Below are 27,603 nucleotides of genomic sequence, written 5' to 3' on the forward strand. Positions count from 1 at the left end.
GTTTCAGCCTCCTTTTCCCTCTCTCCTCACCCTTTTTGCACCAGGTACATTAAAAAAGTAGCTCTTGGGCCTAGCACAAGCCAACTATATGGGAGGAAGAACTCAATAGAGAGCAGTTTTCACAGGATTTCCAATATGGGAAGAAGAAGAAAGGGGGTTGGAAGAGGTGATACCACAACAAACTGGAAATGATACTCATTTTAGGAGGCCAAAGAAGTTGGACACCCCTTTTTGAACTTCCTAAGCCTTAATTAATTGTTATATTTTTCATATGCAAAGAGCAAAACATGCGCATTTAACGTGGATGACTTTTACTTCAGATTAGATAAAGCAAAAGCAAATGAAGTGTGCGTGTGAGAGTCAGAGAGAAAACAGCGGCATGTAACTTGCATTGTAACTGCAACCACCTTGAGTTCCCTGATTCTTACTCAGAATGCAGACAGGAAGCGAGACTTTACATTTAAGGATGTGTGTAGTGTGGTGTGGGACTCTGCGGTTGACTCACTCAGTTAGCAGGGGTAGGATTGCTGCTGACTCCCTAAGGCAGGCCTGATTATTACTGTTTATTTCTGGTGACACTCACAGTTGTTCTAGTAGCCTTCCAAACAAAGAAATAGGCATGATTAGCTGTCTTGGGGGTGTCACACAATCTAAAGCCAGACAACCAAATAATCAGAAAACAGGTTATGAGAAGCTCAACAACAACTATATGTCATATTCACAAATATATGTAAATAGGAAATGTAAATTATACCCTACTACTACTCTGGCATGACATTGGCAGGTAGCAAATTTCCCATTGGGATCACAGTAAAGATGGGGCTTCTGGAGGGACCAAAATGCATGGAGACTCAGGGCAGTTGTTCCATACACAGGGGTCAGCACAGAGATGTTTGTGTGAAAAGCAGACATGGTTCATTATTCCAAATGTGAGAGATAGAAAGTGAGGGTGTCTCTTAAGGGAGAAGGAATGAGGACATGGGAAATCCTGGAGGAAAATCCTTGAAACACCAGCACTCAAACAGGAAGATTGTACGGAGGTTTCTGCTGTATTAAAACGTGTAACTAAAGCCAAATACCCAAAAGGGTGCATCTCGATCAGTGACTCAAGGTCTGTGTGCTGTGCTGAGGACTGGAGCAAATGTGCCTATCTATAGAGTAGTACCCAGCGAAGTAGGATTGTGACATCTGCCCTGCACTCAGCTACCTGCACCACACATCTGAAATCTGACAACATGTATTCACTGGGAAAGAGCCTCAGCTAGTGTCAATTGTCACGTCCATTGATTTGGCGCTACGAAAATGTACATCAGCTAAAGACCTGCCCCACTCACTAATCCCTAATTTCCTGGACATTTTAGAGAATGACCGAAACTCAAACACCAGCAGGGATGAACCCCTTAGAGCTTTCTGGGCATTCAGAATTTGGAGATGGACCTAATTTCTGCAGCTGAGGTCCATATACAATCATAGAAAAGAACTGAAGGAGTTCAAAGACACCAGCTCTTGTATAGACTGAAAAGAGAAGTACAGGATGTGGGAGGAACTTACGCAGATCTCTTAGGAAAGCCCACATGTTAATGCATGCACGTTTACAGTGTTGGGGAAAAGATTTATTTTGTAAGTTAACTCTTTCTTTTGCTCTGTTCCAAAAGCAAGCAAAGGAAAACAGCACTGTAGTAATCCAGTCCCGACCCCTTCAAATATTGTAGGGTCAGTGCGGCCGAAGGCAACTGGCATAGTGCCTGTGGCAGGTACACGGCAGTAACTGACATATCCAGGTAGTATGAAAGAAATATGTATAAAATATAAACAATGCCAGGAGGATGATCAAGCACTGTAAAAGTTTGAAATTGAGCTCCGGAGGTTTCCTGCAGTGAGACGGAGAGAGAGATACACACACAGATAAAAAACATTCAGGCAAGACAACACAGAATCCTAGAAATAAAGGTCTATTAAATTATCTAGTCTCTTCCTTCACTTTTACCCCACCTGGCTAACGAAAGATTCTTTCTTCCTATTATTATTTGTATTACAGTAGATCCTCTTGCTGAGATCAGGTCTGTACTGTGCTGGATGTTGTCCGACACATAAGAGAGTCCTTGCCCGCAAAGAGTTTGTAATCAAAATATATGAGACAGCACGAGAAGGAGGAAGTAAGTGGTATCTACATTTTACAGATGGGGAACTGAGGCAGAGAGAGATTATGTGACTTGTCCAATGAGACACAGGAAGCCAGGAAACTAGTGCAACTTTCCAGGAAGAAGAGGATGCTCGCCATTGTGCAAGGGTGATTGCAAAGGGGAGTACTGCATTGGCAATGGCAGCATTTTAGGAGCAGCAAAGAATCCTGTGGCACCTTATAGACTAACAGACATTTTGGAGCATGAGCTTTCGTGGGTGAATACCCACTTCCTCAGATGCATGTAGTGGAAATTTCCAGGGGCAGATATATATATCCTAGCAAGCAAGCTAGAGATAACGAGGTCAGTTCAATCAGGGAGGATGAGGCCCTGTTCTAGCAGTTGAGGTGTGAAAACCAAGAGAGGAGAAACTGGTTCTGTAGTTCACAGTCTTTGTTCAATCCTGAGCTGATGGTGTCAAATTTGCAGATGAACTGAAGCTCAGCAGTTTCTCTTTGAAGTCTGGTCCTGAAGTTTTTTTGCTGCAGGATGGCCACCTTAAGGTCTGCTATAGTGTGGCCAGGGAGGTTGAAGTGCTCTCCTACAGGTTTTTGTATATTGCCATTCCTAATGTCTGATTTGTGTCCATTTATCCTTTTCCATAGAGACTGTCCAGTTTGGCCGATGTACTTAGTAGAGGGGCATTGCTGGCATATGATGGAGTATATTATATTGGTGGATGTGCAGGTGAATGAACCAGTGATGGTGTGGCTGATCTGGTTAGGTCCTGTGATGGTGTCGCTGGTGTAGATATGTGGGCAGAGTTGGCATCAAGGTTTGTTGCATGGATTGGTTCCTGAGCTAGAGTTATTATGGTGCTGTGTGCAGTTACTGGTGAGAATAGGTTTCAGGTTGGCAGGTTGTCTGTGGGCAAGGACTGGCCTGCCACCCAAGGCCTGTGAAACTGTGGGATCATTGTCCAGGATGGGTTGTAGATCCTTGAATATGCATTGGAGGGGTTTTAGCTGGGGGCTGTATGTGATGGCCAGTGGAGTCCTGTTGGTTTCTTTCTTGGGTTTGTCTTGCAGTAGGAGGATTCTGGGTACACATCTGGCTCTGTTGATCTGTTTCCTTATTTCCTCGTGCGGGCATTGTAGTTTTGAGAATGCTTGGTGGAGATTTTGTAGGTGTTGGTCTCTGTCTGAGGGGTTAGAGCAGATGCGGTTGTACCTCAGTGCTTGGCTGTAGACAATGGATCGTGTGATGTGTCCGGGATGGAAGCTGGAGGCATGAAGGTAGGCATAGCGGTCGGTAGGTTTTCGATATAGGGTGGTGTTAACGTGACCATCACTTATTTGCACCGTGGTGTCAAGAAAGTGGACCTCCCGTGTAGATTGGTCCAGGCTGAGGTTGATGGTGGGGTGGAAGCTGTTGAAATCGTGGTGGAATTTTTCCAGAGTCTCCTTCCCATGGGTCCAGATGATGAAGATGTCATCAATGTAGCATAGATAGAGAAGGGGCGTGAGTGGACGAGAGCTGAGGAAGCGTTGTTCCAGGTCGGCCATAAAGATATTGGCATATTGTGGGGCCATGCGGGTGCCCATAGCAGTGCCACTGATCTGGAGATATATATTGTCATCAAATTTGAAATAGTTGTGTGTAAGTATAAAGGCACAGAGCTCAGCAGCCAGTTGTGCTGTGGCATCATCAGGGATAGTGTTCCTGACAGCTTGTATTCCATCTGTGTGTGGGATGTTTGTGTAGAGAGCCTCTACATCCATGGTGGCTAGGATGGTGTTTTCTGGGAGGTGACCAATGCATTGTAGTTTCCTCAGGAAATCAGTGGTGTCACAGAGATAGCTGGGAGTGCTGGTGGCATAGGGTCTGAGTAGAGAGTCCATATATCCAGACAGTCCTTCAGTGAGTGTGCCAATGCCTGAGATGATGGGGCGTCCAGGATTTCCGGGTTTGTGGATCTTGGGTAGTAGATTGAATAACCCTGGTCGGGGCTCTAGGGGTATGTTGATTTCCTCTGGTGTTAGTGTAGAGAGTGTCCTGAGTAGATGCTGTAGTTTCTTAGTGTATTCCTCAATGGGATCTGAGGGAAGTGGCCTGTAGAATTTGGTATTGGAGAGTTGTCTGGCGGCCTCCTTTTGGTAGTCAGACCTGTTCATGATGACAACGGCACCTCTTTGTCATACGCCATCATATGCCAGCAATGCCCCTCTGCTATGTACATCGGCCAAACAGGACAGTCTCTACGGAAAAGGATAAATGGACACAAATCAGACATTAGGAATGGCTATATACAAAAACCTGTAGGAGAACACTTCAACCTCCCTGCCCACACAATAGCAGACCTTAAGGTGGCCATCCTGCAGCAAAAAGCTTCAGGACCAGACTTCAAAGAGAAACTGCTGAGCTTCAGTTCATCTGCAAATTTGACACCATCAGCTCAGGATTGAACAAAGACTGTGAATGGCTTGCCAACTACAGAACCAGTTTCTCTTCTCTTGGTTTTCACACCTCAACTGCTAGAACAGGGCCTCATCCTCCCTGATTGAACTGACCTCGTTATCTCTAGCTTGCTTGCTAGCATTTATATACCTGCCCCTGGAAATTTCCACTACATGCATCTGAGGAAGTGGGTATTCACCCACGAAAGCTTATGCTCCAAAACGTCTGTTAGTCTATAAGGTGCCACAGGATTCTTTGCTGCTTTTACAGATCCAGACTAACATGGCTACCCCTCTGATACTTGACAGCATTTTAGGAGAATCTCGAAGGAACCTACCCAGCGTAGTCAAGGAAAACATGCACAGTAAACATTTTATCAATGGGTCAACTGAGGAATAGCACTGTTATGTGACTTCTGCAAGGTTACACAACAAACCCAGTGGAAGAGTTGGGACAAGAACCCAGGCATCACAAGTCCCAATCCCTTATTATCTCAGTCTCTTGGTGCTCTAATTTTAGATACAATTTTATTTTCCCTCCTGTAGGCATTATCCCACATAGCCTCTCCAAAAAGGTTCCAGTGCCAATCAGGATAGCCTTAACCCCATGGCTCTCAAACAAAAGCTAAACTGAACTGGATATAATCAAAACATTTCACCCACCTGAGCAAAGAGAGCCTTTTGCTTAGGCAGCTATTCACTAATTTCTCAAGCTGCAAAGGAATAAAACAGAATCAGGGAAAGAGTTGGTGTAAATTGCTTTGAAATCATGTTTTCTCCTTCCAAGGAGAACAAATAAATAACTAAACACTGCAGAGTTATAAATCTCAGCCATCTGATAGTGATTAGCAACTAGGCAAGTTTAAATGCAGTAATTCCAAAACAGGGAGTGGGATGATGCAATAAATCACAAGAGTTAAAAAAACAAGTCACATAAGAGTTTGGTTTGCATTTTCTCCAGGCTAGGGCACAGGAGCAGCAAGAGGGACATTAGCATAGTCCAGCCTTACCAAGTTTGCTTTGGCCACCTTATGCATCGGTGATTCCGAGTGGACCTCCTTCTGCTCCATTAGCTGGCTGTGAAAAAGAAAGACACCAAAATAGAATCCAGCTGACTCTTCTGCAGCTGCATCAGCTCAGAACAGCAGTGCTAACGGGAACAAAAACTGTGCCTCAGTAAAGAAAGAAGTTATGACCCAATGATGCACAGGCACAAATATATAGATTGTGAAGGGGGTGTTTTTCCACAATCACTTTTGAATGTATCTGTGCCATTTTAGGCAAAACAAGAAAGCGGAGAGGAAGTATGGGGAGCTGAGTCTGTCATGAACCTCCTATGTAATTGTATTTTATTCCCTGCCAGAGGCATGCACAGGAATTTAAATTTGACCACTTTTGGAGGGGCACGTTATAGCAGTGGCTGGGGGTTGGTTCAGCATCTGGGGGCTGGAGCAGCGAATGGCAGTCAGCCGCTGGGGCTAGAGCAGAAATAAATATTTTTTGATGAATATGTGCACACTGCTATTTCCCTCCCCCTCAATCTCTCTCCCTCTTGAATCTCAATATATTGTTTTTAAATGTACAAGCATTTGGTTTAGCAGCAGAGTGGGGAAAGAATCAGCCATTGACCCACAGGCCTAGACATGAGCAGGGAAACCCTTACTGAAGACACTCCAGCTCTCGAAGGGCACCAGGCCCCAAGTGCAATCTCATCCCTCAGCCATGCAGACTGTGGGGAAGCAGACAGGAGCTCCCAGATTGAAGCCAGCTTCAAAAAGCAGCAGTGGAGCAAGGAGAGGCCCATACACTGCACCTTCATGAACACCAATGATATCAGCAGACCACACTGTACAAGCAGAACTCTGGACATTCTTTTCTGTCTGCTAATTGGTTGTCTAATATACACAAGGTCCCAGGGACATCCCAAAGTTCATTCCATGTGTTCTTTTCATCTCTTTAAGTGGCCTTGTCCCTTGGTGCCGGGAATCGCTGGCTTTCATGTGCTGCCTATCCAACAGTGCTGCACATACTCTAAACTTCCACTCACTAAAACATGACAGTGCAACAATGAAACAGGAAAACAATGTTTTACTGGGGAAAAAATACTTGAAAAGGGATCCTTCAGGAGGGGCTAATGTTCACTGCAGATATATACACAAATGGGTAAAATTCTCTGTGCTTAAAGGTATTTGAGCAAGAAAATAAGCAAGTGAGTGCTAACAGGCAACACTCAAGGTTTTAATGAACTCACGGGACTTATTTTTGTGCTGCATGATGAGCAAAGGATGGGTGGGCGATACATCCAGGGCTTATAATCACATGGCTAAGACTATGTATTTAGAACCAAAGACGGCCATGAAATGATCATTCCGTGTCTTAGACCTTGGAGATTTTGAAGGTGTATCTGTGTGAAAAATTACAGTATGAATGCGAGAACTGGGAGGCAGCTTATATGAGACACTGGTGGCTAAAAGAAACACAGCCATTTTACAGATGCGCTAAAAGTGACACTATCTGACAGCTTTGCTGCTGCTTTTGCTATTTTTATCCATTCTTCTTCAAAGTACTAATATGAATTAGGTGCACAACGTAAATGAAACAGACTAGAAAAGGGTATCCTGAGTCTTTCCCACAGATTTCTTTCCTCAGAAGGAGACAGTCCACACTTGGAGTCCAAATCTTTCCTGACCACCCATATAAGTGTAAATTGAAGCTTCTCTTCTGTTAGTATTTAAGCTTTTTCAGATAGGGACCAAGTTTGTCTATGCTTTATAAATGCCGGGTACCTGCATGATGCTATGCAAAGGCATAATAATAATAATTAAAAACAACAAATGGCAGCTAATTCAGGAATGAACTACCCGAAAGTATTTTGGGTGCTATTTTTTTAAGTAATCATAGAATCATAGAAAAGCAGGGCTGAAAGGGGCCTTCACATGTCATCAAGTCCAGCCCCCTACGCTGAAGCAGGACAAAGTAAACCTAGACTGTCCCTGACAAGTATTTGTCCAACCTGCTCTCAGAAACTTCCACTAATGAGGAATCCATAACCTCCTTTAGAAACCTATTCCAGAGCTTAACTATCCTTATAGTTAGAAAGTTTTTCCTAATATCTAACCTAAATCTTCCTTGCTGCAGATTAAGCCTGTTATGTCTTGTCTCACCTCCAGCGGACATGAAGAACAATTGATCACTGTCATCTTTATAACAACTGTTTAGTGACCTAAGACTTATCAGGTCCCCATCAGTCTTCCTTTCTCAAGACTAAAGATGCCCAATGTTTTTTAAGTTTTCTTCATGGCTCAGGTTTTCTAAACCTTTTACCATTATTGCTGCTCTCTTCTGGACACTCTCAAATTTCTCCACATCTTTCCTAAACTGTGATGCCCAGAAATGGACACAATACTCCAGCTGAGGCCTCACCGGTGCAGAGTAGAGCAGGACAATTACGTCCTGTGTCTTACATACAACACTCCTGTTAACAAACTCTAAAATAATAGTCTTTTTTCAACTGCATCCCACTTCTGACTCGTATTCAATTTGTAATCCACTATAACCCCCACATCTTTTGCTGCATTATGACTGCCTCACCAGTTATTCCCTATTTTGTAATTGTGCATTTCATTTTCTCTTCTTAAGTGAAGTACTTTGCACTTATCTCTATTGAATTTCACCTTATTGAATTCAGACCAATTATCCAATTTGTCAAGGTTGTTTTGAATTCTAATCCTGTCCTCCAAAGTGTTTGCAACCTCTCTAATCAAGGTATCATCTTCAGATTTTACAAGCACACTCTCCACTCCATTATCCCAATCATTAATGAAATATTGAATAGTACCTGCCCAAGACTAAACCCTGCGGGACCCCGCTAGATACACCCTCCCAATTTAACAGCAAACTATTGATAACTATTGTTTGAATATGGTCTTTTAACCAATTGTGCACCCACCTTATAGTAATTTCATCTAGACCACATTTCCCTCATTTGCTTATGAGACTGCCATATGGGACTGTGTTAAAAGCCTTACTATAATACAGCTATATCACATCTACTCAGGGGTGGCTCTAGGCATTTTGCCGCCCCAAGCATGGCAGGCAGGCTGCCTTCAGCAGCATGCCTGCGGAGGGTCCTCTGGTCCTGCGGCTTCGGTGGACCTCCCACAGGTACACCTGCGGAAGGTCTGCCAAAGCCGTGGGACCAGAGGACCCTCTGCAGGCAAGTCACCGAAGGCAGCCTGCCTGCCGTCCTCACAGTGACCAGCAGAGCGCCCCAGTGGCTTGCCGCCCCAAGCACGCGCTTGGCATGCTGGTGCCTGGAGCCGGCCCTGCATCTACTCCTCTCCTCCCCCAATCCAGTAGGCCAGTAACTGTGTCAAAGGAGGAAATTAGGAAATTAGGTTGATTTGGCATGATTTGTTCTTGAAAAATCCATGTTGGCTATAATCTTACTGTCCTCCAGGCGTTTACACATTGATTGCTTAATAATAGATTGCCAATACTTACAATGCAATTAGTTCAGAATTTTTGAGCTCTTCTTGCAGGTGGTTTATTTGAGTCTGAAGATCCTTAAAAGTTAAAAAGAAACCAAACATACACAACTGAGCCTTTTTCGCATTTGGAAATTCACTAGTTGAGTGCGCAATACAAGTCAAGTCTCCGTTCATTAGCAAAACACTGACATCAGTATGATCCTTGTAAATATTCATGTCTCAAACAGACTATGATAAACAAATGTATAGGCACTCCCAACCTTGATCCCCCGTGCTCACCATATTACCACACATTTCCGGGGCCACATACTTTAAAAGTAAAGCTACTGCTTTCTGCATGGTGGTGATGGATAAAAGTGCTCTCTATTGTATGCCTTTGGGGCCCTACAGAGGTTATTGTGATGCAAATTCCCTTAGAATAAAATCTATATTACATTTTATCCTGTTGTTTCATAGTTTGTCATTCTTGTTATTCATTTTGGGAAGAGCTGAGATGCTCTAGGGATAAAGGTCTTATAACTACCTAGACAGACAGACAGAGATCTTATATTTTGACTAGTAATAGGATTTTATACCTCTATAATTTTGCCCTGTTCTGCCACTGTTCCTCTTGTTTCAGATATTTGGTGCTTTTCCTGAAAATAAACAAAAAACAAATACATGTTGCTGAAGGAAAAACTTTGGTTGCTTCTTTTGTTCTTAAAACATTTATTACTCTTAATAGTACATTTCTTAAAAGGAATAGCTATTAGCACAGCTCAAGTGTAACAGTTTTCTATCAGCAGTTCTTTAATAATTACAAATTACACTGAAATAGTAACTAAGTATTTAAAGTATTTAAAGATTAATTAATCCTCACACTCCCACTGTGAGATGGCTAAGTATTACTAAACCCATTTCTTAACTGGGTAAATGGAGACAGGTTATAGTCACTAAGTCCTCCAAAGACACGCTTGTCCAAAGTCATCCAAGTCAGTGCAGACAATAGAATGTAAAGTCCTGGTTCCTAGGGCCCATACTCACAAACACATGCATTCAGTGGCAGACTATGGAGAAACTGAATAAATCAGTCAGTCTTGTTCCTCCTCACTTTCTGGAAACACACAGTAGGTTTGGGTCTCTGAGGGTATGTCTACACTATACACATTGTGGTGGCTCAGCTGTAGCACTGCAACTAGACCACGGCAGCACTACAGTGTAGACATTTACTACAGTGATGGAAGGGTTTTTTTTATCACTGTAGTAAATCCACCCCGTTGAGAGGCAGTAGTTAGGTAAGTGGAAGAATTCTTCCATTGACCTAGCTGTGCCTACAGTGGGGGCTAGGCTGACCTAATTATGTTGCAAAGAGTGTGAAATTTTTTACAGACCTGACCAGGGGCAGCTCTAGACATTTCGCTGCCCCAAGCATGGTCCCGCAGCTCCGGTGGACCTCCCACAGGTGTGCCTGCGGAGGGTCCGCTGGTCTCGCGGCTCCACCGAAGCCGTGGGACCAGCGGACCATCCGCAGGCACGCTTGCTGGAGGTCCACCGGAGCCCTGCCTGCCGCCCTCCCGGCGACCGGCAGAGCGCTCCCCGCGGCATGCCGCCCCAAGCACGCGCTTGGCATGCTGGGGCCTGGAGCCGCCCCTGGACCTGACTGAAGTAGCTAGGTTGACCTAAGTTTTGGGTGGATCCAGGCCCAGTCGGCATTAAATCCTTCCTACAGTACTGCTCTGCAGACTTGTGAGCTTGGTTCCTGGTGACCAGAAGAATCAGTGTTACCCTTTCTTAATGTGAAGAACTGAAACCACAGCCACAGGTACAAGTTCACAACCTTGACTGAGACCCTGCTTTGACAAGTACATAATTTTACTGTTTTGATCAAAAAATAAAAAAGCACTCTTCCTTACCAAAAACAAACATTAAAACGTACAAACTAACCAAAGAGGGAACCTCCATCAGACCAAAATGCTCCATCTTAACATTGTGTTCAGGGGTGCTGGAACAATTTGTGTAGTGGGGGTGCCGAGAGCTATTGAAGCAAACTGTAAACCTTGTATATTATGGAAATCTCTTCAAGCTGGAGAGGGGGCTGCAGCACCCCCAGCACAGTTAGTTCCAGCACCTATGATTGTGTTTATTCAAAGTAACTTATGAGGTAACTAGATACGTTATAGCAGTGGTCCCCAACGCGGTGCCCGCGGGCGCATCTTAATGCTCCTGTGTCCTGGCCCCCGGGAGAGCACCCGCTGAAATGCCACCGAATTTCAGCGGCATTTCAGTGGGGACGTCTCTCGATGACAACACTTGTCGCCAACAAATGATGTCACCGAGAGGCGTTGCCCATGAATTTCGGCGGAGACGCCTCTTGATGACTCCGCTTGCCATCGACAAGTGATGTCATCGAGAGGCGTCACTCCTGAATTTCGGCAGGGAAGCCTCTCGATGACGTCGCTTGTCGATGGCAAGCGGCGTCATCGAGAGGCATCACCACCAAAATGTTGCTGAAATTTGGCAGCATTTCGGAGGGTGCTCCACCGCTGCACTGGTCCTTCGTCTGGCGCCCACCAAACAAAATGGTTAGGGACCACTTGATTATAGAATACAGAGATTTTCACATTATGTGACTCATTCAAATGCTGCGTCTAGAAAGTCAAGGCCCAGATTTTCAAGACCTCATTCTTTGTAGCAGCAAAACAGGCTGTTATCCACTGAGGTGCTAATATTTGTGCCCGCGATGAAATATGAGAGCAAAAACTGTGAGCTCTATTTTTGCAAGTTCAAAGTTTGACTGCAAAATGAGTGGCCAGGCAGAAGCCTGGCTGAAAATCTGGGCTCAGACGTTGTCATTGTTCAGTTCCCCAATGTGAAACTGGTAGTCCTAGTCCATTTTCTAATGGAGAAGAGCACAAGTCATAACAGCACTTAATCTAATGAGCCCTTGTTGATAGTATCAGAAAAAAGAATAACGAATCCGTGGGTCATGGAGACTGAACTCGCCTCTCAGTCTGTTTGGTTGGTTTGTTTGAAGGACCGTGTGCTGTAGCTGGCAGTTGGAGGTGGAGCTACTAGGAAGGTTTGAAAGCTGGAAGCTTCTGGTAATTGGCTGAGCCTTAACCGGTGGGCGGGGCATTCACTCAGGCCAGGGCTTTATAAAGCTGCGCACAAGCGACCAGGGAGTTTAGCAAACAGGAGCTGCTAACAGGGAGTTTTGCAAGGGAGTTTGGAAGGGGGGTAGGAAGGGAGGGGGGGTCCCTTGTCGGTCTCATCTGTGACCCATTGGTCCCCTGAACCTATAAACCGAGCCACATCCAAAACCTTTCTGTTTACAGCAGAGCAGAGCTGACAGGGAGCTGTAGACGGGAATTTGAGAGAGTTTGACAGAGGAAGGCTTACAATGGTGAGGAGGACCCGCAACACCTGTGCCAGCACTGCTTCTGTCTCCTCCACCTGCGCCTGTAGCCAGACAGAGCACCAAAGCATGGATGCTTTTACCAGATTCTGGTGTGGGCTTGCAAAGACTGTAATTTGCAATTTCCACTTACTGATATCCAGGCTGGGGGTGGCATCCAATGTGAAAGGTGCCTATTGGTGGAATCTCTCAGGCAGCAGGTAGGAGAGCTACAGGAGGAGGTGGCTAGGCTGAGGAACATCCATATCCATGAGCAATTCCTGGACAGTATCCATGTGGGGACAGCTGACGTAGCTGTTCCAGTTGACAGGACTACCGACACACCAGTGGAGGAGGAGATGCCTCAGGGTGTGTCTGACACACCAGTGGAGGAGGAGGCTCAGGGTGGACACAGCCAGCTGGTTACTTCTAGCAGCAGGCAGTGCTCCACCGCTGCTGCGAACCCTCCTGCTGTGGTAAAAGATAACCGTTATGCTCTTCTTGATACAGGAGAGAGGGAATCACCCCCAACAGTTAAGGAGGTGAAGCCTCGTATCCCTAAGGCTGGGAGGTCTGCTGCCACGACTCATAAGAAACGTAGGGTAGTGGTGGTTGGAGACTCTCTGCTGAGGGGGACGGAGACACCCATCTGTTGCCCTGACTTCATCCCGGGAGGTATGCTGCCTGCCAGGGGCCCGTATCTGAGATGTTACAGAGGCATTGTCGAGGATTATCCGGCCTTCTGATTACTACCCCATGCTACTCATCCATGTGGGCACAAATGATACTGCGAGGTGTGACACTGAGCAGATCAAGAGTGACTACAGGGCTCTGGGAGTACGGGTTAAGGAGTTTGGAGCACAGGTGGTATTCTCTTCGATTCTTCCTGTTGAAGGTAGGGGTCCGGGCAGAGACAGATGCATCGTGGAGGTGAATGCCTGGCTGCGAAGATGGTGTCGCCAGGAGGGCTTTGGGTTCCTCGACCATGGGATGCTATTCGAGGAAGGACTGCTAGGAACAGATGGCGTTCACCTTTCGAAGAGGGGAAAGGCCTTATATGCGCACAGACTGGCTAACCTAGTAAGGAGGGCTTTAAACTAGGTTCGACGGGGACAGGTGAGCAAAGCCCACAGGTAAGTGGGGAACAAAACCTGGGAGATGGGTTGGAAACAAGAGGGAGCACGGGCTATAATGGCAGAGAGGAAGGAGGGTCAGGACAAAGCTGGGAGGCAAGATCAAACCAGTATCTTAGATGCCTATATACAAATGCAAGAAGTATGGGTAATAAGCAGGAGGAACTGGAAGTGCTAATAAATAAATACAACTATGACATTATTGGCATTACTGAAACTTGGTGGGATAATACACACGACTGGAATGTTGGTGTGGATGGGTATAGTTTGCTCATGAAGGATAGACAGGGGAAAAAGGGAGGAGGTGTTGCCTTATATATTAAAAATGTACACACTTGGACTGAGGTGGAGATGGACATAGGAGACAGAAGTGTGGAGAGTCTCTGGGTTAGGCTAAAAGGGGTAAAAAACACAGGTTTTGTCGTGCTGGGAGTCTACTACAGGCCACCTAATCAGGTGGAAGAGGTGGATGAGGCTTTTTTCAAACAACTAACAAAATCATCCAAAGCCCAAGATTTGGTGGTGATGGGGGACTTCAACTATCCAGATATATGTTGGGAAAATAACACCGCGGGGCACAGACTATCCAATAAGTTCCTGGACTGCATAGCAGACAACTTTTTATTTCAGAAAGTTGAAAAAGCTACTAAGGGGGAAGCTGTTCTAGACTTGATTTTAACAAATAGGGAGGAACTTGTTGAGAATTTGAAAGTAGAAGGAAGCTTGGGTGAAAGTGATCATGAAATCATAGAATTTGCAATTCTAAGGAAGGGTAGAAGGGAGTATAGCAGAATAGAGACAATGGATTTCAGGAAGGTGGATTTTGGTAAGCTCAGAGAGCTGATAGGTTAGGTCCCATGGGAATTAAGACTGAGGGGAAAAACAACTGAGGAAATTTGGCAGCTTTTCAAAGGGACACTATTAAGCGCCCAAAAGCAAGTTGTTCCGATGGTTAGGAAAGATAGAAAATGTGGCAAAAGACCACCTTGGCTTACCCTTGAGATCTTGCATGACCTACAAAATAAAAAGGCGTCATATAAAAAATGGAAACTAGGTCAGATCACGAAGGATGAATATAGGCAAATAACACAGGAATGCAGAGGCAAGATTAGAAAAGCAAAGGCACAGAATAAACTCAAACTAGCTATGGGAATAAAGGGAAACAAGAAGACTTTTTATCAATACATTAGAAGCAAGAGGAAGACAAAGGACAGGGTAGGCCCACTGCTCAATGAGGAGGGGGAAACAGTAACGGGAGACTTGGAAATGGCAGAGATGCTTAATGACTTCTTTGTTTCGGTCTTCACTGAGAAGTCTGAAGGAATGTCTAGTATAGTGAATGCTTACGGGAAGAGGGTAGGTTTAGAAGATAAAATAAAAAAAGAGCAAGTAAAAAATCACTTAGAAAAGTTAGATGTCTGCAAGTCACCAGGGCCTGATGAAATGCATCCTAGAATACTCAAGGCGTTAATAGAAGAGGTATCTGAGCCTCTAGCTATTATCTTTGGGAAATCATGGGAGATGGGGGAGATTCCAGAAGACTGGAAGGGGGCAAATATAATGCCCATCTATAAAAAGGGAAATAAAAACAACCCAGGAAACACAGACCAGTTAGTTTAACTTCTGTGCCAGGGAAGATAATGGAGCAGGTAATCAAAGAAATCATCTGCAAACACTTGGAAGGTGATAAGGTGATAGGGAATAGCCAGCATGGATTTGTAAAGAACAAATCGTGTCAAACTAATCTGATAGCGTTCTTTGATAGGATAACGAGCCTTGTGGATAAGGGAGAAGCGGTGGATGTGATATACCTAGACTTTAGTAAGGCATTTGATACGGTCTCACATGATATTCTCATAGATAAACTAGGAAAGTACAATTTATATGGGGCTACTATAAGGTGGGTGCATAACTGGCTGGATAACCGTACTCAGAGAGTAGTTGTTAATGGCTCCCAAACCTGCTGGAAAGGTATAACAAGTGGGGTTCCGCAGGGGTCTGTTTTGGGACCGGTTCTGTTCAATATCTTCATCAACGATTTAGATGTTGGCATAGAAAGTACGCTTATTAAGTTTGCGGACGATACCAAACTGGGAGGGATTGCAACTGCTTTGGAGGACAGGGTCAAAATTCAAAATGATCTGGACAAATTGGAGAAATGGTCTGAGGTAAACAGGATGAAGTTCAATAAAGATAAATGCAAAGTGCTCCACCTAGGAAGGAACAATCAGTTTCACACATACAGAATGGGAAGAGACTGTCTAGGAAGGAGTATGGCAGAAAGAGATCTAGGGGTCATAGTGGATCACAAGCTTAATATGAGTCAACAGTGTGATACTGTTGCAAAAAAAGCAAACATGATTCTGGGATGCATTAACAGGTGTGTTGTAAACAAGACACGAGAAGTCATTCTTCCGCTTTACTCTGCGCTGGTTAGGCCTCAACTGGAGTATTGTGTCCAGTTCTGGGCACCGCATTTCAAGAAAGATGTGGAGAAATTGGAGAGGGTCCAGAGAAGAGCAACAAGAATGATTAAAGGTCTTGAGAACATGACCTATGAAGGAAGGCTGAAGGAATTGGGTTTGTTTAGTTTGGAAAAGAGAAGACTGAGAGGGGACATGATAGCAGTTTTCAGGTATCTAAAAGGGTGTCATCAGGAGGAGGGAGAAAACTTGTTCACCTTAGCCTCCAATGATAGAACAAGAAGCAATGGGCTTAAACTGCAGCAAGGGAGATTTAGGTTGGACATTAGGAAAAAGTTCCTAACTGTCAGGGTAGTTAAACACTGGAATAAATTGCCTAGGGAAGTTGTGGAATCTCCATCTCTGGAGATATTTAAGAGTAGGTTAGATAAATGTCTATTAGGGATGGTCTAGACAGTATTTGGTCCTGCCATGAGGGCAGGGGACTGGACTCGATGACCTCTCGAGGTCCCTTCCAGTCCTAGAGTCTATGAGTCTATGAGTCATCCTAATGTCTTGTCTACACTAGCTTTGTCCATATAATTTCCCACCATTGCAGCAGAGTTAGCGCAGCTGCACTAGTGATAGCATTGCTGGGGGAGCTAGTTGTAGTCAGGTCAATAATAGCCATTGGTGTTTTGACCTCTGTGTTGTCTAGACCTGCTCTAAGCAGAGGTAAATAACATTGTGATTATAACTGGTGGCTGGTGCGCACTAGTGCTCCCACCATGGCTACCACTGGTGGAGCTTTTCAGTGCTAGAGCAACAGTGGGTAATTTTGAGAAACCTGCTTGGTTGGAGGTGGTCCCTCCACTGCAGGGGTAAGGTACATTGGTTGAGCAACAAGGAAGTTTATTGTGCTGCTGCTATATGTGTTCTGTGGATAGGGGACTTCAGTCTATAAAGCAGAGAGGCTGGCACTTTTACAAGCACTAATCTCCCAATATAAGACTATTTTTAATAGTCTTACTGCAGGTTATCACACTCAGAGATTTCTGCCACAAGAATTAATTTCCTGCTTCATAAATAAAGGCATGTCTTGTTACCTTTATAATGTCCTCCTTCTTGTCTTCCATCTCCCTCTCGCACTGCTGCAAATACATCTAACAAAAAAAGGGAGGAGCATGTGAGATTGAGTAGGATCAAGCACAGAGAGAAATCATTGGTTTATTATAATGACTTATTTGGGAAAATACAATTCTATTTTCAATATGTTCCCATAAACACGTACTAAGGAAAACTCTCTCCACGGGACTTCTTCATTGTAAGTATATCCTGTGTTTTATTATTTTTTAAAAAAAATTGTTAATTCCTTTCCATGTTAGTTGCTTGCCAAAGTCTTTTGTTCTGGAAGAAGGGAGATGCTCTGTATGTTTATAGTTCACAATAGCTCCTTTCACATTGCAAGTATATGTGGGAAATATATGTGACAGTCAGTGGAGTAGAGAACAAGGCTCCTCCTTGCTTTTACAGGTAGCAGCAACTAAAGACAAGCGCAACATACTACACTTACAAAGGAAAATTCAAATTCACAAATACAAAATGGGGAATACCTGGCTGGGCAGTTATACTGCAGAAAAAAGAGGAGTGTTGTACGTAAGACGGGGTGAGCAAACTTTTTGGCCCAAGGGCCACATTTGGGTATAGAAATTGCATGGCGGGCCATGAATGCTCACAAAATTGGGGGTTGGGGTGTGGGAGGGTAGTGAGGGCTCCAGCTGGGGGTGTGGGCTCTGGGGTGGGTCTGAGGATGAGGGGTTGGCGGTGCAGGAGGGTGCTCCATGCTAGGACCGAGGGGTTTGGAGGGCGGGAGGGGGAATCAAGGCTGGAGCAGGGGGTTGGGGCATGGGAGCAGGTCGAGGTGTAGCTTCCAGGCAGCACTTACCTCAAGCAGCTCCCAGAAGCAGCAGCATGTCCTCACTCCAGCTCTTAGGCAGAGGTGGGGTCAGGCAGCTCTGCGCACTGCCCCATACACAGGTGCCGCCCCTGCAGCTCCAACTGGCTGTGGTTGCCAGCCAATGGGAGCTGCATGGGCAGCACTTGGGATGGGGGCAGCGTGTGGAGTCCCCTGGTTGCCCCTATGTGTAGGAACCAGAAGGGGAACATGTCGCTGCTTCCGGGAGCTGTGCAGAGCCACAGCTGACGCAGAGCTGGGCAAGCTCCGGACCCCGTTCCCCAGCAGGAGCTCGACGTCCAGATTAAAACATCTGCAGGGCAGGATGTGGCCTCCAGGCTGTAGTTTTCTCACCCCTTACATAAAACATCGGAGGTAATTATCCTGCTGTACTCATCACTCTTGAGGCCACAATTAGAGTACTGTGTCCAGTTTTGGGCACCACACTTTAACACAGATGTGGATAGACTGGGGAGAGTCCAGAAGAGTGATACAAAAATGATAGGTTTCAGAGTAGCAGCCGTGTTAGTCTGTATCCACAAAAAGAACAGGAGTACTTGTGGCACCTTAGAGACTAACAAATTTATTTCAGCATAAGCTTTCGTGAGCTACAGCTCACTTCTTCGGATGCATAGAATGGAACACACAGACAGGAGATATTTATACATACAGAGAACACGAAAAGGTGGAAGTACGCATACCAACAGGAAGAGTCTAATCAATTGAGATGAGCTATCATCAGCAGGAGAAAAAAAACTTTTGAAGTGATAACTGAGATGACCCATAGAAGGTGTGAGGAGAACTAAACATAAGGAAATAGATTCAATTAGTGTAATGACCCAACCATTCCCAGTCTCTGTTTAAACCTAAGTTAATTGTATCTAATTTGCATATTAATTCGAGTTCAGCAGTCTCTCTTTGGAGTCTGTTTTTGAAGTTTTTTTTTTGCAAATTTGCCATCTTCAAGTCTGTTTAGAAAACTTGACCTATGAGCAAAAAAACTGGGTATGTTTACTCTTGAGGAAAGAAGACTGAGGGATGACTTAATAATAGTCTTCATATGTGTAAAAGATTGTTCTGTGATCAATTGTCCTCCAAATCCACCAAGGATAGCACAAAAAGTCATCATCTTAGTTTCTAGCAAAGGAGATTTAGGCTGGATATTAGGAAAACTTTGTTAACTCTAAGGATAGTTAAGTATTGGAATAGGTTACCAAGGGAGGCTGAGGAATCCCCATCATCGGAGATTTTTAAGAACAGGTTAGACAAACACCTGTCTGGGATGGTCTTGTTTTACTTGGTTCTGCCTCAGTGCACGGGCCTGGACTAGATGACCTCTTGAGATCCCTTCCAGCTCTTCATTTCTTTGATTCTATGCTTAGACTGTAAGCTCTTTGAGGAAGAAACCGCCTTTTCATTATAGATGTGCAGGGTGCCTACCAAAACAAACCCCATTTCCCTTAGAGCTTCTAGCTGCACCATAATATAAATAAATAAAAATGAATAATTCATTAGTAATGCTTTCTCAACAGCAAATGTGTCCTTTCAATTTCACTTGTGATTTTTCTCAGTGAAAGCCCTTCACTGATGCCTCTTTGTAAGTTAACTAGTCCTCATATTATGGAAATATCATGTCCTGGAAATGTCTATGCAGCAAGTCAGAATGTAATAGTTACTAATATATTGTACATGAAGTGGGCCTTTCCATGCCACCTGTAACTGTTTTGTTTTTTCACCGAGTTCTCTGTTCAAGATAGGCCTGCACATTAATCCTGACTAGACTTCTTCCCCATCACATTTTCCTTCTCTTTTTGTTGCTGCCTAAACTTCTAATCAGTTGATCCAACCTACTTCACAAGTGGATGAGACTATTCTTCCTGTTGGGGGTTCTTCTCTTTTTAATACATATAAACTGTCTGATATCTCTTTCTCTTGAGTGATTCATTTTTGGTCCCTTTCCAGATTTATAAGTATTTTCTTATCTTTACTTTTGTTTTAAAGGATTGTTCAACACTGACTCAGAAGCCACCTAATGAATATCCAGTACTACTTTTGACTGTACCTGGTGTTGGTCTGGAAGTCCACATGCAAATACTGACCAAGTCTAATGTGGCTTAGGAGGTGAAATACAGTGTGATCATAGCCCACAGTGATATTGCTCGAGGCCAATCCACGTACTGCACTGATACATTAACAATATATATTATGTACCGGGTATTATTTTCCCACTTGCCTTTAAGTGATTTATCCTCTCTGTACTTAGAAATTCTCCATTCTTATGAATCTTACATTCATGGAATTCAGAAATCTGCAATTTAAAACCAAATATTACCTTAAAGAACAAATAAGAAGAACCCTATTCCAGCCAGCAGAAACTTCCCGAGCCTCCAGGTCTATGGCTCAGAATAAGAGAGGTTCCATGTGAGGCCTCAAGATCTGAAGCTGTGTGCCACGGAAATGTAAAAATGCCTTCAAGACCTTTTTCTATAGGGACTCCCATTGTAATTATGCTTCTCAGCAAGGACATAATCTGATGGTTCAAAGCAGGACTGAAAGAATCAGTTTTGTCATTCTAGAGCACTGGAAAGTTGAACATTTCCAGATTGTTATGAGTTAAGTCTTAAAACAGCTAAAAATTCTCTTGATCAGTTTCCTGGTTCAGTTTAATTACTGTGAAGTTAACAGAAAATGCTATTAAAATATTTTAAAAACATAGATTTTTTTCCCGTTATCAGGGCACTCCAATTTTGCATCAACAAACTGTCAACATGGCAGCTTCCTTTTCTGATTATTCTTTATTCTTCATTACATTGTATTTCTTTGTAATTACCTGTAGTGAATAGAACTTCTAGATTACATTGGAATTCTCTTTAATTAATCTGTCCATCACCTATAGAAATACTGTTGGTAAATATTAATATAACCTTTTTTCACATGGACCCCCAAACAATCAGAAAGTGGAATCCTGTCTGAATTAATGGGGGAAGCTCCCACTGACTTCAATGCATCTGGGATTTAAAGAAGAGAATTTAAATTATTTGTCCCTAGTTACACAATGAATCAGTGGCAGAGACTGGAAAACAGCCCCTGTTCCTTGACCCCAGATACAGATACTGATGTCAGTGGAATTACACTAGAGTTAAAACAGTGTAAGTGAGGGAAGACTCAGGCTACACCCTCTGGACATAACTTTGCTTTTCCTTATGCTAACTTTTCTCATTGCAGCATTGAGGGAGTAGCTACACTTCAGTGTTTCCCTTGCCCAATATAGTAACTCTATTCAGACTTCATTCTCCAACCTCTTCCATCTTTTGCCACTCTAAATCTTGCAACTTCTTGACCTTGGTAAAGGTTGACTTCACCTCATCAATCTCTTCCACCACTCTTTTCCTAGGCACTGGAGAGCTCTGAAAACTGCAAGACACAATGACACAGCTAAGAGTACGTGACCAACTGCAGTTTGAGAGATTGTGTCCTTGTTTCAGGAAAAATGTTAGGGCAAGAGTAAGAGGATTTTAAAAAAAACATTTGACTACGTAAGATCATATTTACACTAGAGTTTCTTCTCCCCACTTCCAAATGTCATTTATAAAGTTGGTTAGACAAAACTAATATACATTAAAAACTGAAATAAGGACTTAACCCCCAAAAAGAAAATTTGAGAAACTGTGAAAAGAACAGGAGTACTTGTGGCACCTTAGAGACTAACATATTTATTTGGGCAAAAGCTTTTTTAACTCTGGTTAACTTTTGAAAAAAAAATTTCATAGTTTCCCATTTCTGCACTTTTCTATATTCTGACTTGGACCAAGATGTAGTCATAAAATAATACCATGTGAATAGCCTTTCCCCACATTATATCTAGGCCAACCACAACCAGGAAGTATTGGTAATCTCAAGGTAGAAATTGCTGCATTATTTCTCAACTCAGGAGTCTGGAGTAGTTTGAGAAGTATTTTAAACGTTTTAGGTGCAGTTCATTAACAGCACTCTCTTCCCCACCCCACAAAATTGATATCTTTGAGAGTTTACACTCATCAGATTAAATGCAAGCCTGTTCTCACAGGTGAAGCATGAAGTAGGAGCTGTATTAGAAATAACAATGAGAAAACCTATCTATACTGGTTTTACCTTGCAATCTTTTCTCGGAAATGCCTGTTTTCACCCAAGAGCTTCTGGTTTTCTTCAACAAGTTTGGTAACCATTTTACTTAGGTACTTCTTCTCAGTTTTTAGCCTCTCTGTGGCTAGTATCAGATCTGAAATCATTGTGCTCCTACAAAAATATTTGCATGTCAAAATCTGTTGATCTAAACTAAACCCTAGGTCATGAGCTGTCTCCTAGAGAGTTGGAACAAGACATTTGGATGAACCATATAACTGCCATTTGAAAGCTCTTCATGCCCAACAGGCCTCACAATGGGCACTTTCTTTTGTGCTTAGGAGCAGCTCCTTCTCAACCTTGGGAAAACCACTCCAGATACCAAATTCTAGCAAAGATGTAGCACATTAAATGTTATGACAATGACTATAATGTGTTTGCACAAAGTCCTTTGGTAGTTTTCTTTTAAATTACAAAAAATAATTTATTTTTACCTTTAGTACCATAATATCTGAACGTCTCCCACATTAATGAATTGATTTAATCTTCCCTAATGAAGTATTATTATCCTCATTTTACAGATGGAGCACTAAGGCACAGAAAGGTCTAAGTGACTTGATATAGTCACATAGGAAGTCCAGGACAGAGCCAGAAACAGAACCTTCTGAGTCCCGGTTCTCTGCCATAACCTCAGAATATCTATCTTTTCAGTTGTTTATGGCTGTCTAGAAGGAGCTGTGGTACTTAAGTTATCACCCACTGTTCATAGAGGACCTTGCTTAGCTGAGCCTCAATAGTACTTCTTGGGGTTATAGCAGGGTGAATCCCTGCTCCTGCCCCGAAGGGCTTAAAACATCCCAGAAGAGAGCTGTGGCTGGAGCAAGAAGCCTGGGCTGATTGGGGAAAGTAGGCTCAGCTGTGGCCATGCTCCAATCAGGCCCAGCTGGCCCCTATAAGACACTGAGCCAGAAGCCCAAAAGAGTCTCTCTCTAGCTATAGAGGGAGGAGGGCCTGGCTGTAGGGAGCTAGACACAAGGTACCTGAATGAAGCAGGGCTGGGGAAAGGCAGAGGAGCTGGGGAGATCTAGCCCCAGGCTGCGGCCTAGCATTGGGCTAATAGGTACTGGAGGTTGCAGAGGGCAGCCCAGGGGTAGGCCAAGGCAGCAAGTCCAAACCCAACCTTGCCAGTGACGAGTAGGCTGATACTGCAGTCTGCCCTAGGGTATGGGGCTAGACAATGACTGGCAGAAGTCATACACTGAGGCAAGGTGGAGATAGTGGGTGGGGGTTCCCGAGGGAGGGGAGACCCTAAGACTGAGAGGGGTTACTGCCAGGGGGGCAGCACCCCCTGTAAAAGGGCACCGGGGTCCAGGGAGGGACACAGGGGCCAGAGGACAGATGGATCACCGGCCTGCCGAGGGCACTCCAGAGCTGGAAGGAGCTAATTCCCAGGAGTCACCAGCAGGAGGTGTCGCAGGGGTGAGTCCGCATGTCTTCAGGGTCTTTCTTGATTCTTCCATACTGCTCTGAACTTGGACAAGATTTCCAGGACAAAAGAATCTGTGTTCAGGGAGATCTTGGAATGGTTTCCTAGGGGCATTTTTAAAACCTGTATGAGCCGCACAAAGGTATGTTCTCTACCTCCAATATTCATTGCAAGTATTGTCAGATATGAGCTGATAAAAGGATGAGTAAGGTGACAGAATGTGGCCAATTGACCCTTTGAACTCTGCTTCTGCCTGACCAAGCTAACTATACCTAAAGGGTGGGCTGGTGGTTGGTTGACACTTGGTTACACAATCCAAATAAACAAAGGGGAACATACCCACTTCTCTCTCCTTAGGATAAATATTAAACTTACAGTTAATTATCAGGCTTTACTAATGAAATCTATTTTAAAAAGACATTGAGATCACTGCTTGTGACATAAATTTGAAGTGGATTGTGATTTTCAGTTAAAGTTACAAAATCAAATTTAAAAAATGTTATTCGAACCTTAAGCTCTTTTTTGTACCACACCTTACATTTGGGCTATAAAATTAAAAGCGTGTGGACTCAAGATATACTCAGAGTACACAGAATGGCTGTAGGAAAAATCATATGAAGAAGGGAATTGTAAAGCTGCTCAGAGTCTGTGGTTATTGTTTGACATATGTATTATGTGAAATAAGGCTGTGACTTCATGTAACTTGAGGCCTCTGCTTATTCTGTAGCGCTGAGACAAAAACAGCTGTCAAATACAAGTCTAGCTGCATCTCTAACCCCACTCTACATGTATCTCTGAGCACTCCCTCTCCAGGCTTTAGGCCTGTAGCCTTCACCCACCTAGGGCGCAACCTCATTATTTTCCCACTCTCAGACCAAGGCACTAGGATACAGTCTCCTGCGTATCAACCATGACTGCTCAGTAGCCCCCACTGGATTTGGCTGCCCTGCAAATTTTCCATTTGGGAGCGGTGACCAGTCTGAACTGTGACATAAATTAGCTTTTTCCAAACAAAATATCATTTAATCTCAACAGAAGGAACACAGCATAACAAGAGCAAAGAGGTATTAATGCAATGAACATGCATAACCACATGCATAAGTGCTTTGCCCAAAATTTAGTAGGCCCAGTTTACATAGATACCCCACTTCTGGATCTGTGAGAGACAGTCTGTACTCCTGTAACCTGTGCTTCCCTCTCTCATCCCTGCTCTTCAAGGCCTGCTCTTTTTAACCTCCTTAAAGTTCTGTGTCTGCCCTTGTGTCTACTGAACGTAGCCAAACCAGTTTTGGTACCCCACCCCGGGAAGTCGGGAAAAGACTTCACAACAGTTAGTCTCAGAATTGTCTCTTATGTATTGGTAAATGGGAGGCTATCAGATGTGTTTGTCTGCCTTCCTGTTTATCACCATATAACATTATGAACTAATATGTGCGTCCTCCACAACATCACGCCTCTAAGGATCATTCACAGACATGTGCTCCCGCCTCACCCCTGCACCAAGCAAAAGGGAACATAGGAAGGTAATAAGGGAGGAATCATGGTGATAAGAGAAATTTACCAATAACAGTGTACTCCCTCTCACACGGACGAGTAAAAGTCATGAGATCCTTTCTACACGAGGCTATAGTTAGGTTACATCTACCACAGGTGCCACTTAGCTCCTGGTGCACTGACCTTGTTTGTGAGGTGGCATGAGATCATCATTTCTTACTTAAGATTAGTAAGCAGGGGATAGCTCATATTTTGCCTTAATCTTCCTCCTTTAAGGCTCAGCCTTGCTCCCACTGAAGACAATACTTTCCTGCCTACTTCAGTAGGAAAAGAGCAGTGAAGACAAGCTTTAGCTTTTCTGGGGAGATGCTCAAATAGTGCTCTCAACAGTAATCACAGACAGGCCCACTACCACTGCAGTCAGCAGCCCACTCTACAATCAATATATGGGGACAGAGTAAAAGCCAGACTCTGCTCCTCTGTAGTGAGAGTGTAAGCCTGCTTCTCAGTAGAGCAGAGGTTCAGGGTTCTTTTGGATCCACACGGACTCACCCTTCACTAACTAGGGCTTGCCAGGAATGAGGATGCAACTATCCCTCTCTACTGTGATGCCTGCATTGTACATTCATACTTTGTTGCCTCCAGGCTAGATTACCTGCCTACTTAAGACATCCGCCGCTTGAGAATCTCATAAGCTAAAGATAATGCAGAATGCAGCTAGTGGTTGGCTGAGAGGTGCATAACTGTGAACCCATAGTATCTGCGCTGATTTCCTGTTTCCTTTTGGTTGTAGAGGTGAGTGATTATCTTTAACACTTCTGAAAAGTCTGGCAACCAGCTATCTGAGAGACCAGTTCTCATAAGCAATGACTTCCCCTCTGCATGGTGGGTGCTCGACCTGCCCCTGTCCCGCCTCTTCCTGACCCTGCACTGCCCTCACCTCACCCCCATTCCACCCTTTCCCCAAAGTCCTCGCCTTCTTCCCCCCATTCCACCCCCTTTCCTAAGTCCCCACCCCTTCTCCACCTCCTCCCCTGAGCGCACTGAATCCCTGCTCCTCCACCTCCCCCCGGGAAAGTCCTAAGCGCCGCCAAACAGCTGTTAGACGGTGGGGGGAGGTGGAGGCAGGAACCACTGGGAGGAGTGGGAATGTGGCACTTGGGAGGGGGGAGGAGATGGGGAGAGCTTGGCTGCTGGTGGATGCTGAGCACAAACTAACTGTTCCCTGGGGTGCTCCAGCCCCATGGAGTCAGTGCCTAAGGGCAGTTCTCAAATCATCCTTCTACAAGGCAGTTGAAATAAGTGCAGAGGATCAGACTTGGTTCTCTCAGGCTTTGTTTACTCTAGCACTTTTGTCAGTAAACTTTTGTCGGTCTGGGGAGTGAAAAAAACACACTCCTGACCGACATAAGTTTCACCAACAAAAGCACAGGTGTGGATTGCGCTATGTCAGTGGGAGATGCTCTCTTGCCAGCGTAGCTGCTGCCGCTCATTGGGGGTGATTTAATTAGCCTGCAGGAGAGCTCTCGACAGCTGGAATAAAGTGGCTACATGGGAGACCTTACAGCAGCACAGCTGCAGCGGTGCAGCTGTGCCGCTCTAAGGTCCATAGTGTAGACAAAGCCTCAGGTGCAGGACCCTGGCTTTGGTGGGTCACCAGAAGCTGAATCTGCCAGGCTCCAAAGCAAGGTGTAAAGCTCATTTATTTTGTTTGGTTCTCTGTGTTTCATTTTCAGTTTCATTTGAATCTATCAGTCCTAACAGATGTGCTTGAAGGCAATAGTCATGGCTGCGGTAGTTTTAATTGTATTTCTGCTTCTCATTGTGAGTGATTGTGACAGACTTCCCCGGGGTGCAACCTGGAACTGGGGTACTGCTGAGCCCTCTATCTCACCACCCTCTGCTCCTTTAATCACTGTGATGCTGTGACAAGCTGCAGACCTCTTCCGGTCCTGCACTCACACAAACATTTACACAGGCAGGGATACACCAGCTACAGTTATATGAATGCCTTTGCCAGTCACTCAGCAGCAGAGAGCTACGACCCCAGAGCTGTACTGGTCTTGCCTTGGTCAAAACTCTGACCAGTGTATGTTTATTATCCAGTCCATCCCTCCCTCAATGTGGAGAGGACAACGCACCAGTTTTTGTCCCCAAGCACTTGGAGCTAAACACACTGTTTTAGGAAAAAACATTTAAAACAGATTTATTAACTACAACAAGACAGATTTCAAGTAATTTGTAAGTGATAAATGTGCAGATCAAAGTAGATTACATAAGAAACAAAACAAAATGCAATCTAAATTCTATGAACTAGGATCTAAATCAAGCAGTGACTCACCCTGTTAGAGAGCACAAACAGTCCACTAATCTTTCATACACAGGCTAGGATTCCTTCTTTCGCACCTGAGACGACCTTCCCTAGTTCAGTCTTTGTTCCTAAGGTGTTTCCAGGTATTGTGTTGTAGGGGGAGTGATGCCCAGTGGTGATTTCACTTCCCCCTTTTATAGCTTCTTCCATGTGGAGGGAACTTTTTTGTTCCTAGCAAAGTCCCCAGCACATTTTGTGAAAAAGCACAAGCTGGAGTCCA

The sequence above is a fragment of the Gopherus evgoodei genome, chromosome 2, assembly GCF_007399415.2.
Source record: "Gopherus evgoodei ecotype Sinaloan lineage chromosome 2, rGopEvg1_v1.p, whole genome shotgun sequence".
Taxonomy (NCBI): Eukaryota; Metazoa; Chordata; order Testudines; family Testudinidae; genus Gopherus; species Gopherus evgoodei.